Source organism: Ictalurus punctatus, chromosome 24 (assembly GCF_001660625.3).
Source record: "Ictalurus punctatus breed USDA103 chromosome 24, Coco_2.0, whole genome shotgun sequence".
Lineage (NCBI taxonomy): Eukaryota > Metazoa > Chordata > Actinopteri > Siluriformes > Ictaluridae > Ictalurus > Ictalurus punctatus.
The window spans coordinates 70,935-76,934 of record NC_030439.2 but is presented as its reverse complement, the minus strand read 5'-3'; positions in this window follow the sequence as shown (position 1 = coordinate 76,934).

Below are 6,000 nucleotides of genomic sequence, written 5' to 3'. Positions count from 1 at the left end.
CTCCGACACCTGGTTCAGCCTCCGGGAAGTCGTTCCACAGCCGCATGCTCCCGTCCGGCTTCGGCATGACGACGATGGGGCTGGACCAGGGGCTGCTGGACTCCTCTATGATGTGGTCCCACAGCATTCGACTAATTTCCTCCTCGATGGCTTTGCGTCGGGCCTCTGGGACACAGTAGGGCCTTTGTCTCACCACTACGCCGGGTCTCACCACTACGCTGGGAGGAGTTTTGATCTCGTGCTGGACCAGCTGGGTCATCCCCGGGGAGGCCGAAACACATCCGAGAACTGGTCTATCAGCTCAGTGAGCTCCTGTCTCTGGGCGGGGGTGAGGTCCTCCCCTAAACCGACCAAGGTACGCTTGCCATGGTCCGAGTCCCGGGCCGCGTACGCCGACACTACTGGGGCCGGTTCTACCCACTTCTTCAGCAGGTTCACGTGGTAGAGCTTCTCCTCCGCGTGCTTATCGGGCTGTTGCAGGTGGTAGTTGACCAGGCCCCGGCGTTTGAGGACTGTATATGGGCCTTGCCACAGGGCCAGGAACTTACAGGCGGTGCTGGGCACTAACAGGAGGACCCGGTCCCCCGGCTGGAATTCTCGGGGCTGCACTGGGCGGTTGTATATCTTTCTCTGCTCCTCCTGCGCAGCGTGCATGTGCTCCTGGACTATTGGAGCTACCCGGTCGATCCTCGCTTGCATCTCCTGCACATATTCGATGACTGAGAGGAAGGGGGACGGTTGCTCCTCCCAGTTCCTCCCCTCCTCGTCCACCACCCGGCGCAGCATCCGTTTGAGTGCCTGGTTAAACCTCTCGACCAGCCCGTCGGTTTGGGGGTGGTAGACCGACGTCTTGAGGTGCTTCACCTGTAACAGTCGACTCAAATCGGCCATTAATTTCGATACAAAAGGCGTACCTTGGTCGGTCAGCATGTCCTTGGGAATCCCCACCCGACTGAACAGGAGTACCAGCTCCCTGGCGATGTTCTGAGAGGTGGCTTTGCACAGCGGTACCACCTCGGGGTACCGAGTGGCGTAGTCAACAATGACCAGGATGTACTCATGGCCCCGGGCAGACTTGGGTAGGGGGCTCACGAGATCCATGCCCACTCGCTCGAACGGGACGCTGATAATGGGCAGAGGGATAAGGGGAGCCGGTGGGGGCCACCGTGGGGCAGTGCACTGGCACTGCGGGCATTGCTGGCAGAAGGCCCGGACATCCGCGTCCATCCCGGGCCACACAAAGAGATCCCTCAGCTTCTCCAGGGTGTTTCGTGGCCCCAGGTGGCCGCCGAGTGGATGGGTATGGGCCAGATGCATTGCGGTGGGTGTCTTGGGTTTGGGCACCACCAGTAGGTCCACCTGCTCCCCGTGGCGGCAGGCCCGTTGGTAGAGGAGGCCACCCCGGACGAGGAAGTACGAAGCGGGGAGTCTCAGGTCGGGGCTCTGGTCGACCCCCTCTATCATTCGCACCTGGGCCCAGCAGTGCTTCACACGGTCATCCTCCTTCTGCTCCCGTCCGAAATTCCCCTCCCGGGTCACCTGGTGAAAGACAGACCACAGAGGGTTAGTGGGTTGGGGGGCCTTACCTTCCGTGGTGGTCTGTCCGTCGTCCTGGGCCAGGTAGGCCTGCCGGGCCCGGCTCCTCTTCATGCGTTGCCGCGGCCTCTGGGGCTCAGCTGTCGGTCCCATCGGGAATCCTGGCCAGTCCCGTCCAAGGAGCAGGGGCACCGGGAGCTCGGGGATCAGGCCCACTTGGAGGGGCCAGACCCCGGCTTCGCCCTGGATCTGGACCTCGGCTGCGGGAACTTCCCGGGTGTCCCCATGGATGCAGATTACGGTGAGAACTCCCCCCGGGCGACGCCCCTTGGGTAGAATGGAGGGCCGGGTGAGGGTCACCGTGCTCTCGGTGTCCAGCAGGGCGGTTACCGGGTTCCCCTCGACCCACACCGTCAGGGAGGGGGCCTCCGGCGGCTGTTGTAGACGGAGGGTGCAGCCCGCTAACCATGGCTTCGAAAGCGGCCGGGCAGGTTCCCTCACCGGCTCCGTAGGCATGGACTCGTCCAGGGGGGTTCCACCAACGGGCGACCTCTGGTGAGTCCTCCAGGTGCGGGGGCCAGGGGCACCAAGAGGCTGGTCGAGGGGTTGCTGCTCACCTTGGCCGAGCTCCAGGGTGGCCATGGTTCACTCCAGGGCTGTTAGGAGCTCCTGGGGCGTAGTCGGTGCTTGCGCCCCCACGGCCTGCCGTTCTGTCCGGGGTAATGCCCTCAGAAAATGGTCGACAACCACTTTTTCCGCCACCTCCGCGGTGGTATGCCGGTCCGGCCGGAGCCACCTTTTGGTCATCCGGATGAGGGTGTTCAGCTGGCCGCGTGGTCGGGCCCCCGGTCGATAAGCCCAGCAATGGAACTCTGTCGCCGCCTGGTAGGGGGTTATCTTGGTCTCATAATCCATGTCCTTAGTCTGCTTGTCTTCAGCAAACTGTTTGCAGTCTTTCTTGTGCATCAGCTTTAGAAGAGGCTTCCTTCTGGGACGACAGCCATGCAGACCAATTTGATGCAGTGTGCGGCGTAAGGTCTGAGCACTGACAGGCTGACCCCCCACCCCTTCAACCTCTGCAGCAATGCTGGCAGCACTCATACGTCTATTCATTGAGGGAACCATAAATGCCAACATGTACTGTGACATACTGAAGCAGAGCATGATAAGTATGCAGTATTCCAACATGATAACGACCCCAAACACACCTCCAAGATGACCACTGCCTTGCTAAAGAAGCTGAGGGTGAAGGTGATGGACTGGCCAAGCATATCTCCTGACCTAAACCCTATTGAGCATCTGTGGGGCATCCTCAAACGGAGGGTGGAGGAGCACAAGGTCTCTAATAACCACCAGCTCCGTGATGTTGTAATGGAGTAGTAGAAGAGGACTCCAGTGGCAACCTGTGAAGATCTGATGAACTCTATACCCAAGGTTAAGGCAGTGTTTGAAAATAATGGTTGACACACAAAATATTGACACTTTGGTCCCAATTTGGACATTTTCACTTAGGAGTGTACTCACATTTGTTGCCAGCAGTTTAGAAATTAATGGCTGTGTGTTGAGTTATTTTGAGGGGACAGCAAATTTACACTGTTACACAAGCTGTACACTCACTACTTTACATTGTAGCAAAGTGTCATTTCTCAAGTGTTGTCACATGAAAAGTTATAATCAAATATTTACAAAAATGTGAGGGGTGTACTCACTTTTGTGAGATACTGTAGCATAACAGTATGGGAACAGGAATACCCACTCCATCATACCGAGGGTACGGCCTGTTCAAAAATACCCAAGCCGGAGGGTCACTGCAAGACACTCAAGCCCGGGGTGGAATGAATATCCAGGCTGTAATAAAGAATGACTGTGTGTGGCGTAGACCACCCTGCAGCCGCACACACATCCTGCAAGGATACCCCTTTGGACAAAGCCTTTTGAGACAGTAGATCCACTCTAAGGGCTCAAATGGGGCACCCAACAGATCTTCCAGGACCACAGAAGGTCCCGGGAAGGTATGCGCCGCCTGCAGATGGGCCTCAGCCGTCTGACACCACGCATGAACCTCGAAGTTAGAGGATGTTGCCCCACAGAGGCTCCCTCAACAGGGGCGTGGCTGGCCGAAATGGCGTCCACGTAACCCTGATTGTAGAAGGAGCCCACCCCACTGAGAAATGTTCTTGTAGGAGCTCCAGGACTGTAGCTATTGCGAAGTTTACTGGGTCTACAGTGGATCCCTGCGGACAGGAATCTCCCAAAGAGTGGCATCTCGCAGGGATATTATCTCTCAGAACCATGTTCGAGCTGGCCAAAAAGGTGCTACTAGCAGACTGTCTTGTCAAACTCTCGCTAGAGCTTGTGGGAGCAGAGCGATGGGGGGGAGCAGCGTACAGATGTGACCTCGGCCACATGTGTGGGCTTCACCTCAAAAGTCTCCCAAGATCCAGCTTTATCTTGCTCAGTGTCGATAGGATTGACACTACGCATGTTGGGGATAGAAACTCCCTCATCGTAGTAGAATCCTATAACCCCTAGAAAAGTTGTCCACTACATCGGGGAAAGCATACTTTTTTGAGATTCAACCTGAGCCCCAAGCTCTTCATGTGGGCGAGAACAACATCTCGATGTTGAACCACCAGCTCCCTGGATCGTGCTAGAATTAACCAGTCGTCCAGGTAGTTTGGTACACAGATGCCCTGGAGTCCCAGTGGAGCCAGAGTGACATCCATGCACTTTGTGAAGGTGCAAGGGGATAAAGCTAGCGATATTCCTACGTGGAAATATGCACCGTTTAGATCTATCACCACAAACCAGTTCTCGAACTGAATCTGTGGCACGATAAGTTTGAGCGTCAGCCTCTGAACCTGTTTGTCCGAAGAGTATGGTTCAGATGACGCAGATCTAAAATTGGCCGCATACTCCCACTTTTTTGCAGAGCAGGAAATAATGGCTGTAAACCTCCCTCCCTTCGGGAACGGGGTACATGTTCTACGGCCCCATACGGGGGGGGGGGGGGGGGGGGGGGGGCTGGGGGTTGTCGAACTATAACTGGACCCGGTAACCTTTCTACGGTAGACAGAACCCATGGAGACACATTTGGCAGTAGTTTGCATGCTGCCCAATGGTCTTTTAGTGAAGTTAACTATTCCACATTCTATTGGAGGGAAGCATCAGATTTTTGTTGCCCTGTGACAGCTCGCTGACCAGAGAACACTGAAAACTTGGGGACCACCTTGGCTAGGGGAGGCCCTACAGTAACACTGGGGGCTACCTGCCCTAACAACCTCATGTCCCCAGATACATCCCTCCACGGCCCCTCAGGACCGCTCTTCTTTGCCTGCTTGGCCTGTATGACCATTCTCAGATCAGGCCTAGTAGCAGACCGCGACTGTGGCCGCCCAGTTCCCCTGGCTGTCTGCGGGGGTTGGCGGGCTGCCATACTCACCTTCTGGGTCTCCCTTACATTAGTGCTGGCCCAGGCTCCACTCGTGGACACCCAGGTGAGGTCGAGACAACAGGGAAGGAACTGGCTTTTTTTGAATGCCGCCATATGTCGAGCTCACTCAGCAGGTCTGCTTGGTAGGCCTGCAACCCTGTCATTGTCTGCAGTGACCCACAAGCAAGACTACTACTGCATAGGCTTGCCCACCAATGCCACGGTGGCCTTACATGGCTTGGATGCAAGCCGGCCCCCGTAATTACCTGTCGTTGGTGGAGAGAGGTAGCTCGCATGCACCTCCTTCACCTTGAGCATAGCTAAATAGCCATGCCGTTCATTCCCACAATGGCCGCATAATCCAACATCGTGGGGTTATGAATATGGCTTATGTGTGGTTTTCCCCCAGAAGCCTGAGATTTTGTCATAAACTTCTGGAAGACAGGGGAGTTTCTGCAGTGTGAGGGATTTACTTTCACTGGGTAATCACTTCAAGCAGCTCTTTATATGCTGCTCTCAGTTTTTAACACATCCTTCTAACTCCTGTGAGTCAGAGAGGCATTATTACCATTTGGCTTTCCATAGCGGAAGGAGGAGTCGCGACGCAAGCTCCAAAATCCAGCGGAGAGCCGAACCCGGGAGACAGAGCAAGAGTTAGAGCAGCACTCATCTCCGGCTCCTCTTCCGGATCTATAAGAGATCCCCTGAACCTGAGACGACTGGCTGCCTCAGTAGCGGCCGGCCCAGATCCGTGAGGCTCTGAAACCCGACTTGCTTCGGCTTCCGTGAACAGCGTGAGCCGAGCTGCTTAATGTAGGCATTACCATGCACAGCCTCTCGAGGCTGCGATCGCATACAACACCGCTAACACTTCACCCAACAAGTGTGCACTTTTCCCCGTGATGAAACGGGAACAAGCCGTAACACACTTCTTGAATTCTTTCTCGCTCATTACTTACCTCTCTTTTCCTCTAAAAAAAGGATAGAAAAGTTAAGAGATTTTGAGAAAATATCGAGTAGAAATGAAGCGT